The 13649-nt window shown below is 32.3% G+C and overlaps 1 pseudogene; it reads left to right on the forward strand.

The window, feature by feature from the left end:
* The first annotated feature begins 4908 nt into the window (after positions 1 to 4908).
* Positions 4909 to 6145, forward strand: LOC108291444 (annotated as a pseudogene).
* The last annotated feature ends 7504 nt before the right edge of the window (positions 6146 to 13649 follow it).

The raw sequence follows: 13649 nt of genomic DNA on the forward strand, positions 1-13649 counted from the left end.
ACGGCAACCTCCGCCTCCTGGGTTCAGGCAATTCTCCTGCCTTAGCCTCCTGAGTAGCTGGGATTACAGGCACATATTACTGTCTCTATAACATCTTAAATATATGTAGGTGTTTTCTATAACAGAGCATCTTATTGCCTTAAGCATATGATGCCTGTCTTCTCCACTACCTTTTATATTTTTTAAATGTTCTTGAGATGGAAAACAATAGAATTTTCAAATTGCTAATAGCTATAATATTTTTACTCTCATCCTGTGATTTTCTTATCTTATAAAGAGCTCTCAGATGCACACACATATTGTCTCCACTTCTGTAACATTTGTTAAATTAGTTAGAAGGTATACATACTATTGTCTATGACCACTAATTAAGAGGAAATGTACACTCTTATGATTGTTCACATCTTTCATTTTCAACATTAAATGTAATTGAAGTACAATAAACTGCACATATTGAAGTAAGCAATTACATAAATGTGTGAAATATATACACCTGTGAATCAGTCTCCCAAATCAAGATAACAAACATTTTGATTATCTCAAATCTTCTGTTTTCTCTTTGCAATTCATTCCTACATCCATCACTGTCTCCAGGCAACCACTATTCTGCTTTCATTCACCATTGACTAATTTTAATTTCCTAGAATTCTATATAAATCGAATCATATTGAATGCACATTTTTGATCTGGTATTTATTTCTCTCAATATAATAATTTTGTCATTCCTTCACATTGTTGTGTGTCTGAATAGCTCATTCATTTCATTGATGAGTAATATCCCATTGCTTTTGTATATAACAAAATTTGTTCATCTATTAATATGATGATGGACATCTGAGCTGTATTCAGGTTGTTAAAAAAGTTGCTAGTAACAATTGTGTATAAGTCTTTATGTGCACATATGTTTTTGTTTCTCCATTCCTAGGAATGGAATAATTGAGCCACATGAGACGTTTGCTTCAAACTTCTTATGAAAGTGCCAAGTTGTTTTCCAAAATAGTTGTAAAATTTAAATATCTTCACTAGCATTGTGAGAAATGGACCACAGCCTTGCCAACTCTTGATATAGTTTTTATAAATTTTTCATTCTAATAAGTATGTAGTGGTATCTCATTGTGGTTTTAAATTTGCATTTCTTGAGAGAGTCATGTGTTTATTATCATTTCATGTGCTTATGGGAAATCCATATATGTTCTTTATTAAAGCATGTTTTAAATCTTTGGCCATTTTCTTATTACTGATATGTGAGAAAATATATACACATATATATTAGAGATGATATATAATATATATATGACATATGTACAATTTACTTATTGTGCCATTTATAATAAATTATATAAAATATATAAACATATAAACAATTAAAAATTATATGCATGTATATTCTAAATACAAGACATTAGATTATTATTATTGCCTCAGAGTCTTCACCTTATTTTTTTGTTTTGTTTTGTTTTATGATTCTACTTTGAAACTGAAAACCTCTGATTTATATGATTGCAAAATTTTTAATTTTTTTCCCCTTTATAGTTTGTATTTTATCAAAGGAAACATTTTCAATGTCTGTAAACATCTTTGACTATTTTGAGTGGAAGGGTGCTACTACCTTGTAGTAGTTGTAGTTGCTAATAGTTACTAGAGACCAGCGATAATTCTAAAAATCTTTCAATATACTGGACTGCCACCCTGTTTTAATCGCTTCCTATAGATGTGTGGTAGTATCTCGCTGTTGTTTTAATTCGCATTTCCCTAGTGACTTGTAATGTTGAGCATCTTTTCATGTGCTTAAGGGCAATTCATATTTTTTAAATCATCTTTAAAATCTTTCTCCTATTTCCTTATTACTAGGCTGTGAGGACATATGGAGAGCCTCACCTCCTGTTTTTTTTTTTGTTTGTTTTTTTGAGACGGAGTTTCACTCATGCTACCCAGGCTGGAGTGGAGTGCAATGGCACGATCTCGGCTCACCGCAACCTCCGCCTCCTGGGTTCAGGCAATTCTTCTGCCTCAGCCTCCTGAGTAGCTGGGATTACAGGCACGCGCCACCATGCCCAGCTAATGTTTTGTATTTTTAGTAGAGACGGGGTTTCACCATGTTGACCAGGATGGTCTTGATCTCTTGACCTTGTGATCCACCCCCCTCGGCCTCCCAAAGTGCTGGGATTACAGGCTTGAGCCACCGCGCCCGGCCCTCACCTCCTGTTTTAATCACCTGCTATATGCCCCGCTAAAGAAGGAGGAATTTCTGCTGTAGGATTATAGTAATGACAGAGCACATGGCACCCTACATTGCACAGATGAGACAGACAGCAGCTTATTAGTCACATATACTCAAAACTGAAGGGATAAATATATAACAACATCCCATCCAGGGCCACACAGGTTTTACACTCAAGGACAGAATGAACAACCAGGAACTGTGGGAATCAGGCTTTGCAAGATCAAGGGGACCAAATGTCTTCTTGTTCCCTTGGGAGGATGTGATTGGCTGTCTGGCAGATAACTGAAAACACTATTCATGAATAAGCAGAAACTGTGTATGTTCTTTGTTGTTGTTTTTTTGATAAGGAGGGTTGTTTCACTAGAGGACCCTATTTTCTAGAAGAGAGTGGGGAAGGGAATTTGTGGTTAGGCCTTTTAAGGCTCTCCTGATTTTACTAGATATCAAAGCAAATAACAAATATTGGGCCTTAATTTTAGGCCTTATACCTCAAAACAAATAATTATCCCTTTCAAAATATCTATCAATAGTGTTGCACTTGGAAAACACTAATCTAGAAATTTGTCAATTTTGGGGGGTCTTTTTATAGCTTTAGATTTTGTCATTATAAAATTTCTCTTTTCAAAGTATTTTTCATGCCACTGATAACTGCTCTAATCTTTATTATGTTCTTCCTTCTAATTTGGTGTATTTTGCTCTTATATTTAACTCCTGATTTGAGCCATAGATTATTGGCATCAGATTATTCTTCCTTACCAATAAAACAATTTAAAACTCAAATATTCTTTATTTAACTTTGTCAATTTTTCTCACGTTTTAAAATATTTAATATATCTATTATATGAAATATTTAAAATATTTAAGAAAAATATCTTACAATATGTGAAACAAAATCCTTGTTTATTTAATATTGTTTTTCTGATCAATTCCTCCTTTTAGCATTATGCTGCAACAAACCTTTTTAAAACTCTAATAATATTATCTATCTTGATGTCTATTTTATCAAATATTAAACTAGCAACCCCGCCTTTGTTATTCTTACTATGTGATATAATTTTCAACCCATTTACTTTCAGTCTATGTTTTCTATACAAAAGAGGTAACTTGTAGACAGAATATAATAAAGTTTTGCTTTCCTATCTAATCTGTCCATCTCAACCTCTTATGATATTTGTATATCATGAATATTTAATGCAATAATTGATGTTTAGATTTCACTTTGTCATTTTATGATTTGTCATTTGCATGACATTTTATTTTAAACAATCACCTTTGGCTTATCCTTTCTTATATTCCTTTAGATTATTAAACTATTTTCTCCACATGCCCCATATAATCTAACAAGAAGGCAACATGCTGTTCTACTTTATCCTTAAATACTGTTAGAGAGCCTATTTTAAAACCATGAATATAGGTCAATCTCATTTTAACAATAATGTATATGTTTTTTTTCTACTACAAAAAGTTAGGTAACTTTAATTTCCCTTCTGGTAATGAGAAATGAGCTTATATAAACAAGATTTCTTCTGAAAAAAAGTAGAAAATGAGAAGAAAATAAAATACGGTAAGCTCTTTGTATCTGTGGGTTCAATAACCATGGGTCCCACATCCGTGGATTCAGTACTACATGTTGAAAATATTCAAAAAAGATAATGCAATGAAAAATTATATAAATTTTCAAAATACTATAACATTTTATGTATTCAAAATAAAACATTTGAAATATTTCAAAATATAACGTTATATTTTGAAAATACTAATTTTCAAAATACTAATGTTCAAAATAGTATAACAACGATTAACATAGCATTTGCACTGTATGGTGAATTATAAGTAATCTAGAGATATGTAAAGTATACTGGGGGTGCACAGAAGTTATATGCAAATATGATATAATTTTATATAAGGGACTTGAGCATCTGTGGATTTTGATATCCACAAGGGTGCTGGAACTAAACTCTTATGGATAACATGTATTGCTGCATATGTGTTTGAAGGTATAGAAAAGCTAACAACAATGAAAAATCAGTAAGTCAAGAACTAAGAAACAAATAAAATTCATGGAGGTCATCTTGAAATTTAGGAATTCTTTTTTTTTTCCCCATGACCATTTTTTGATTCCAGAAATTCAGCTGGTATGCTCAGAGGAAAATATATTTTTTGGTAACCTGATCTGATTGATGCATCAAAAATCAGAGTCTTGTGTCAACTAAGAGCTGACCAGGTAAACCAACTGTTCTATTCCATGCATGTAAGATTGAAGAGCCCAGACACAAATTTTCTTAATCTTTACAATTAAATTAAGGAGATTGCTAGTGCCACAGGCTTCCTGCCAGAATTGAATGTTAATCATCTCTGGAGAAAAATAATATCATTCAAGCCTTCAAAATATTTTGACATTTATACATATAAAATAAATTCACTAAATCAAATTAACCAGACATATAAGCAGATAAGGAACTATGCACAATAATAAGAATAACATCAAAATGACACAAATGAAGCAGACCTACTGTGGCTATAGATAATGCAGGTATATTTTTAAATAATTTGTTCAAAGATAGAAAACTTTTGAACAAGACTTGAAAGCTAAAAAAAAATGAAATGTATAGCTGAGAGTGTAATAAATGATATTTAGAAATTAGTGGACTTCTAGCAGTAACTGCTTGAGCGGTCAAGGCAAAATGAGTAAAAGTCAGAGTGATGGTCAGGGTCCTGGAGGTAGCAAGAAGGATGACAAGGACAATAAAAAGAAATATGAACCTCCTGTACCAACTTGAATGGGGAAAACAACAAGAAATCAAAGGGACCAGATCCTGCCAGCAAACTGCCACTGGTGATATCTCACACTCAGTGCCACCTAAAATTATTGAAGTTAGAGAGAATTAAAGAATATGTTCTCATAGAGGAAGAATTCATTAGACATTAGGAACAAATGAAACCATTAGAAGAAAAGCAAGAGGAGAAAATATCTAAAGTGGATGATCTGAGGGCACCCTGATGTCAATAGGAATCTTGGAAGAGATCATTGATAACAATCACACTATTGTGTCTACACCTGTGGGTTCAGAACACTACGTCAGCATTCTTTCATTTGCAGACAGAGATCTGCTGGAATCTTGCTGCTTGGTCCTGCTCAACTACAAGGTGCATTCTGTAATAAGGGTGATGGTAGATGATATGGATTCCCTAGTCATAGTGATGAAGGTAAAAAATGCCTCCCATAAGACCTATGTTGATATTGAGGGGTTTGCCAACCAAATTCAGAAAATTAAGACATCTGTGGAGCTTCCTCTCACCAATCCTGAATATTATGAAGAGATGAATATAAAGGCATCATTCGCAATGGTCCACCTGACACAGGTAAAACCTTGTTAGTTAAAGCAGTAGCAAACTTAACCACCTTCTTGAAACGAGTGGGTTATTAACTTGTTCAGAATTACCTATGTGATGGGCCCAAATTCATACGGGAATTGTTCCAAGTTACTAAAGAATATTCACCTTCTATTCTTTTTAATTGATGAAATTGACAACATTGGGACAAAACGATATGACTCAAATTCTGATGGTGAGAGATAGATTCAGCCAACAATATTGGAACTGTTGAACTAGTTTTGTTGATTTGATTCATGGGGAGATGTAAAAGTTATAATGGCCACAAACCGAATAGAAACTTTGTATCCAGCAGTTAAGAAGTACATATTTCATATTCACCCAAGGAGGATGATGCTCGCACTCTGGAGGACTTGATTATGGCTGAAGACAACCTCTTTGGTGCTGACATCAAGGCAATCTGAACAGAAACTGATCTGATGCCCTTAGTGGACTGTGTAAATTTATCTATCTACAGAATGAAGCCAGAGAGAGAAAACATGGATGAAAAATTTGTTAAAAGATGGCTGGATGTGGTGACTCATGCTTGTAATTCCAGAGCTTTGGAGTCCAAAGCGGGGAGACTGCTTGAGACCAGGAACTTGAGACCAGCCTGGACAACAGAGTGAGACATTCTCTCTACAAATATGTTTCTAAAAAATTTAGCTGGACATGATGGCATGCACCTGCAGTCATATATACTTAAGAGACTGAGGATCACTTCAGCACAGGAGTTTGAGGTTATCATGAGCTATGATCATAACACTGCACTCCAGCCTGGGCAACAAGGCGAGATCCTGTCTCTCTAAGTTAAAATATATCTACATAAAAGAGTAACAGAAGTATAGGACATACCGAAAAGCTCTTAGATGTAAGTCCAAGAAAGTTAAGTAGAATCTTGGGGGCAGAATATATATTTGACATAATAGATGAAAATTCCCTAAATTTAATGAAACCCATCAACTTGTAGATGAAATAATCCCTAAGATCCCTAAAAAGAATATATAAAAGGAAAATAAACTTAGGAAAATGAGCACAAAAACACTGTAAAACCAATGAGAGAAAAGTATTCTTGAAATCCTTAGGAATAAAGGCGATAATTTTCAGAGGAACAGCTACTACTCAGAAGTAATGAAAATAAAATAGAATAGAATAAAATAATATTTCAATGTGTCTAAAGGACTTAATTATATACATAGAATTATATGCCAAAGAAGGATAGCTTTCAAGAATGAAATTGAAATAAATAGTTTCATTCAAACAAAAATTGTTAATTTAGTTAATAGCAAACTTTCATTAAGGAAACATTAAAGATTTCTTTCAGCAGAAATAAATGTTTACCAGATAGCAACTTGGCAATTCAAGAAACAATAAACAGTGAAAAGGGTAAATAAGTTGGACAACATAAATGAGTATTGACTGTATGTATCAATAAATATATAGCTACCAAGTTAAGAGAAGGCAAACTGGAATCAGATTTTCTCAATAATTCTAAAATACTAAATAGAGTAAAATGGTCATCTAATAGGAATAAAACAAAAGGCCAAAAGTGAGATGGCATATTTAAACCCAAATATATCAGTGAACACACTAAATTTAAATAGACTAAGTGCTCCAATTAAAATATAAAATGATTATGAGAGTTGATATTAAAAGTTGACTATGTAAGATTTGATTTAGCATCCCCTCTACTGGGTATCTACCCAAAGGAAAATAAATTATTATATCAAAAAATAACTGCACTCATATGTTTATCACAGCACTACTCACAAGACCAAAGATATGAACTTAACCTAAACCTCTATCAATGGATGATTGGATAGAAAATATAGTATGTCTATGCAATGGAATACTATTCACCCATAAAAAATAATGAAATCATGTCTTTTACAGCAATGTGAATGGAACTAGAGGTCATTATCTTAAGTGAAACAACTCAAAAAAAAAACAGTCAAATATCACATGTTCTTACTTATAAATGGGAGCTAAATAGTGTGTGCTCATAGACATAGAGTGTGTATTGATAGATATTGGAGACTCAGCTGGAGAGGGCTGAAGGGTGGGATGGGTGACGAGAAACTACTTAATGTATATGACATACATTATTTATGTGATTGATACACTGAAAACCAAGATTGCATTTGTACTCTTAACAAATACAAATAAAATGTAATATGTGTGCAAATTATAAAGATATAGAAAGTTTTTAACGCAATTATAGATAAAATACATTGTGAAATCAGTAACCAAAAGGAAAATGAAATCATTACATTGATGTGATGGGAAGTATATTTTTAAAATGCAGTGTTCCAGAGAGAAAAAAGGTCACCACACTAATAATAAGTTTCAAACCACTTTGGATATATAACAAATCTAAATTTGTAATCTCATAACAATATACTTTTAAAATAAAAAAGGGATAAAAGATAATACTATGTGATTAACTCTAAGAAAACCAGCTAAGGTACCTGATGAAATTTAACATATAATAATAATAAAACATTTTTTATTAACTGCTGATATATGGTACTTACTTAGTAGAAACCACAAACAAAAATTTACAGCAAACATCATACTTAATTGGAAATGTTTTAATTTTTTTCTTTAAGATGAGTGAAACAAAGTTGCCTCCTACCACTACTTCTACATCCTATCTAATTTTGTGGTGAGTTCATAACCAGTGAAAAAAATCAAGAAAAACAAATAAAATATATATAGGCATTATAATGAAAAAAACTCTTATTATCAACAGACAATATACTATGAATAAATTAGTTAAATTAATAAATAAATTCATCCGGGTAGGAGAATATGAGGACAATAAACAAAAATCTGTATGCCAACTACAACTTAAACTATACCACTTAAAATAGAGGTTTATTCAAATATATGGAAAAAAACAATTAACAAAAATTATATATATATATAAAATTTATAAGGAGGCAGAGAAAATATTGGTTCTTTTATATATATATGTATATATATATATATATATACACATATGTATATATCTCAAACGTTAAGGAATAAGTGAATAGAAGATACAGAAAATCTCAACACAGAAAGCCATAAAACATTAACGAGAGAAATGTCTGTAGATCTAATAAGTGGAACATATACCATATTCATTTATTTGAATTTTTAAAGATATTAATTCTCCACAAATTTATCTATGTATTCAATACAATCAAAACAAACTTCTTTTTTAGAGTTTTAAATATTTTTTAATGTTTAATTTTTGTGGGTATATAGAAGGTGTATATACTTACTGCTGGTGGGAATGTAAATCACTACAACCACTACAGAACAGTTTGTAGGTTCCTCAGTCACATGAATACAAATGTATCTTTTATGCAAACCAGCAAGCTTCTTTTTTAATATTTTAGGGTTATATTGAAGATAAAAAATATTGAAGTCACTCTTGAAGAAAAAATACATGATCGGGGAGGTAATTTACTGGTTATTAATGCTCACTATAAAGCTACAGTAATTAAGACAGTGTGGTTTCATATTGACTCAAGGATAGACAAATATAACTATATAATAGAATTGAGTCCAGAAACAAATGCACACATCCATGCACTTTGTTTTATTACAAGGTTGGCATAAAAGATAAGTCAGAAGATAAAAGACTTTTTGATAAATGGGGCTGGTTCAAATGGATATTTTATTAATGAAAATGAAACCAGACCTCCAACTCACACCATGTGCACACACACAATTCACATATTTATAGATCTCAATGTAGCAACTAATAAACCTCCTAGTATTAGTATAGAATATCTTCATAAATTTATTAGACTTTATTTTATGAAGAGAAATAACTTAATCTCTTCCTTTCAGGTCCAAGAGAGCAGTTATTCCCTTTCTTCGCTCACATCAGCTACCTTTCATTGTTTCATCACCTTTTTTAAGCTACCTCTCCTCGCTTGAAGCCTACATTGTAATTCAAGTGCACCTCAACCTTCTCATTCTCCACAATGGCATCACTCGTCCCAGGTCCCTTCCGATACTGTGTTTCTAATGATATTTTCTGCTACAGCAAAAGAAATCTGCTGTTTGCTGTAAATATTTGTTTTTAGTTTCTACTGATTTAGAAATTTCCATATATCAGCAGTTTATTAAAACATGTTTTATAATTTTTAGATGTGAAATTTCATTACATGCCCTTACTGGGTTTGATGGATTTGATCACATACTATTGATATGTTTTTTGACAGTCTCCTGTCAAAAGTTAAATCAATATTCACTCGCATATCCCACATAACACCCTGGCACCACCACAGTTTTTTAAATTTCTCTTCTCTGAAGATAGTCACTTTTACTTCATTGCAGCCCTATTTTCCTGTGGCAACAATTATATCTTGTCCTAATCTGCAACTCCAACTGAGATTCCTCTTCCAATCCATTACAACCTCCTGGTGTCCTTGACTCTCACTGCACCAAATCCATCATCTTTACACATTTTCCCTATTTTCTTAGCCTTTGGCAACCTTCTGATTTTACATCCTCCCTTCGTTGACTGGTTTCCTAACCTTGGTAAATTGGGGTATCCCTGTACTCAACAACACAGAAGTTTGGAACACTAGGGAAATTTGGACACCAAAGAACCTGTAGAGAACAAATCCGCATCAGCTTTCCTCACTCAAGTCCTTGATGCTGCTGTTCAATTGTTCTATTTAGATATTCTCTGATATTTTGAAATTTTCTTCCCTTTTTGTCCATTCTTTATTTTCTTCTTCACATACTTGTCTTCATCTTTTTATGTGCTTATTACTTCCAAATCCTTATGTTCAGGACTCCTTAATAATTACTTCAGTGCCACCATTTCAATGAAATTGCTACTGAAGGCAATCAAATTAACTACTTCTCTTGACTTACACTTCACATACTTCATTTTGAACCTAGTATTATTTTCTCGTATTCAGAGTAGCTATTTACATGTCTATATATCTCCCCTTCACCAAAATATATGTGCTTTAAAGACAAAGACCATGAATTTTCCATCTCTATGCTGATTTTGAGCACTGAATTTATCTGTTTTCCTATGGGAGACACTTTCTGAAACATATTTCGTTTTTGTCGATGTCAAATTTTAGCCCTATGCTATCATTATCATCATTATATACAGAAAGCATATAAGTAAAAGGCAATTTTTGCTGTCTCATGAAGTTGCAGAACTACCTTAATTCCTGTACCAAAAAATATTGTGGAAAAGAGATTCTTGCTTTGCATTCTGCTGCATCAATTCTATGCATTACGCTTTCCTAGGTTCTGACTTTTCTAAAAGGTATGTGTGCTTGCGTGTGTGTGTTAAATTATTCTATCAAGTTGCAAATGTCATTTCAAATGGTTAACTGGCAGAAGTCTCAGCGGTATTCTCTGTAACAGCTCACAGGACAAGAGGCCTGTTGGTATGGGAAATCACCGTTTTACTTACTAGAACTTTGCCCAAGCAGTTCTATTACATCTGTGTATTTTTATATTTTAAGTTTCTATTTCTGAAAAAACTCAACTATACGTGGTGTACAGTTCTGATATAAAATGAAGATTGCAATTATGGTAGATACTTTCTCAACAATTCCAGAGAGTGAAATGCACTATCTCTTTTTATTAATTTTTATATCACTTTTTTTTCACTAAAAAAATTTCAAATGGAGTCAGAGAGGCAAATATGGGTGAGTTTTTCAGTTATATGATTTCAAGGGAACTTCTGTTATCTCGTTTTGTCTTCATGTGATGGCCCAAAAAGGATGCATAATTTAAAATTGGATCTTATTAAACAAACACATCTGATTAGCATGCCCCTACTTTAATATGTAGCTCCTCTTGATATATTCCTTTGTATTCTTTGTACTTTAAAAAAATAACAGCCTCAACACTAGCATATAACTACAGTTCAAAACCTACATTATGAATTAACAGTAGTCAGTGTCTTTTCACCCATGTCCTTTACTCAGCCCACACTAGTTTGTGCATAACTGGCAGGTAGGATAAAATGAAAAACTGAACTTGCTATAAGCTTTCTATTGAGTATCTCCTCAACCTCTAAAATGGCTTGTAGGATTTCCTGATTTACATGTGCCCTCACCACAGACTAATTTTAAAACAAAACATATTATATTTCAATATCACAGTACTGCTTTCAATAAACAAAGCTAAAAGGTAATATTTTTATTTTAGAAATAATGTTTAGAGTTATTTCCATAGTTTCTTCATACTTGCTGGTCCACAAAATCTTAGTCATAACTTGCTACATGAAATTAAACAAGATATAAATAGTAAGTATTGTCATCCATTCATTGTTACCAACCTGCTCTTTAACTGGAAAATAATAAACAGGCAGTTTGTAAGATATCAGAGGCTTATTAGAAGAGAGCTATACAGAGTCCAGGGCCTGTCATGTTCTCCTTACACAGTTACCAATACTGCCTAGGTTCCCCTAAGATGTCCGACATTTCACTGAGTACAATCAAAGCAATCTTGGGTAAAATTGAATTTTAGGAACCAAATCACTTCATATTAAAATTGTCTTCTGTAGGGTGTATCTAAGATAAGTATTATGTTCTGAATTAAGGTTTCCTGCCTTTTCATTTTTTCATGCTGACGTGTTTTCCCCTTTCTTTGATGATTTAGTAAGAATGAAAAGGCTAAGACAAAAACTATCAATAGCATACATAATCCCCAAAGAGAGGAAAATGAATCATTCAGGATATTTTAAATTAATCAAGTGGAGATTTAAACTGAAAAAACATTCAAATGTTTAGAAGTCTGTTTATTCACAGTCATAGCTCTATATTTAACCACTAGACACTTAAAGCTTTCTTTTCTATAACAGAAATGTGATATAGAAGTTGAGAGGTTGGTTGATAAAACATTTCATAGTTGTCAGGGAAAATGGGACATCTTTGCCTCAAAATAATCAATGACCAAGTGATATTTTTTCAAACCAGTTAGGTGGTCTATATAAATAATCATGTTAGATAAATGAACATTCAATATCTAGTTTTCAAAATATAAGCTTTATACAAAACCCAAATAACATACGTTTAAAATAAACAGGAGCTTTAATAGCAATGTTTTTCTGAAACATCTACAATTAAATAAATTATTATATAATTCATATCATATTATTTCATCATGTGATTATTACTTACTGTTTAAAATGGTAAATCCAATCATTCTAACATACCTCTTTCAAGATTCAAGGTATGGTATACTACTATTTTTAAGACTCTGAACACCTTTGACACATACTTCTTGGTTTAATAAATCTATTTTCCATAGTTTTCATCTTTCTAACTCACAAGTCCTAAGCCCGAGTACGAATGAATGTCTCTACAAACTTTTCATCATTTTAGTATCCCTTTATCCGTCCTTTTCCAGCTGATTTTCTCTGTGATCTGTTCTAGTGTTCCATTTTCCAAGTAGGTACTGCCAAACAGTCCACCAAAAAGCACTTATTTATTTATCAACTATTTATTTTAGCTCCTGCCAGAATTACTGTGATTCATTATGTGTAATCATGATTACTGACTTGGCTTCTGTAGGTAAAGAGGAAGTATAAGAAACAATTTAACTCGTAGATGAGTATAATGTTACTTAGTGGATTTATAAGAAAATTGTATTTAAGGGTAAATGGTAGCATTAATGTTAAAATAAAAATGTCTTAGATCATTTTCTTGAGCAGAAAGCATAAAATCCAAGCAACGTTTTAAAATTTTGGTACTAACTGATCAATCTTGCGCTGATCATAATTGGTAAAGCTACCTATAGTTACATATTTTTAATTTACAATATTTGGAATATTGAATTTCTATAACATTTAAAATTAGAGTCAAATAAAATGCAGACAGCATTTAGAAAATCAAATATAAGAGAAAAAGCAAGAATTTAGTTGGAACTGAGGCTCTTTTACTACTTACTTCGTTGCTAATTTGCTCCATGACCTTCAGTCAGTAACCTCATTGTGTCTCAGAGGATATAATAATCCTGACCTGCTTCACAGGGGCGTGCTGTACCTTAATTGATGTGTGTTAAGCGCCTGGAGGTA

The sequence above is a fragment of the Cebus imitator genome, unplaced genomic scaffold, assembly GCF_001604975.1.
Source record: "Cebus imitator isolate Cc_AM_T3 unplaced genomic scaffold, Cebus_imitator-1.0 Scaffold454, whole genome shotgun sequence".
Lineage (NCBI taxonomy): Eukaryota > Metazoa > Chordata > Mammalia > Primates > Cebidae > Cebus > Cebus imitator.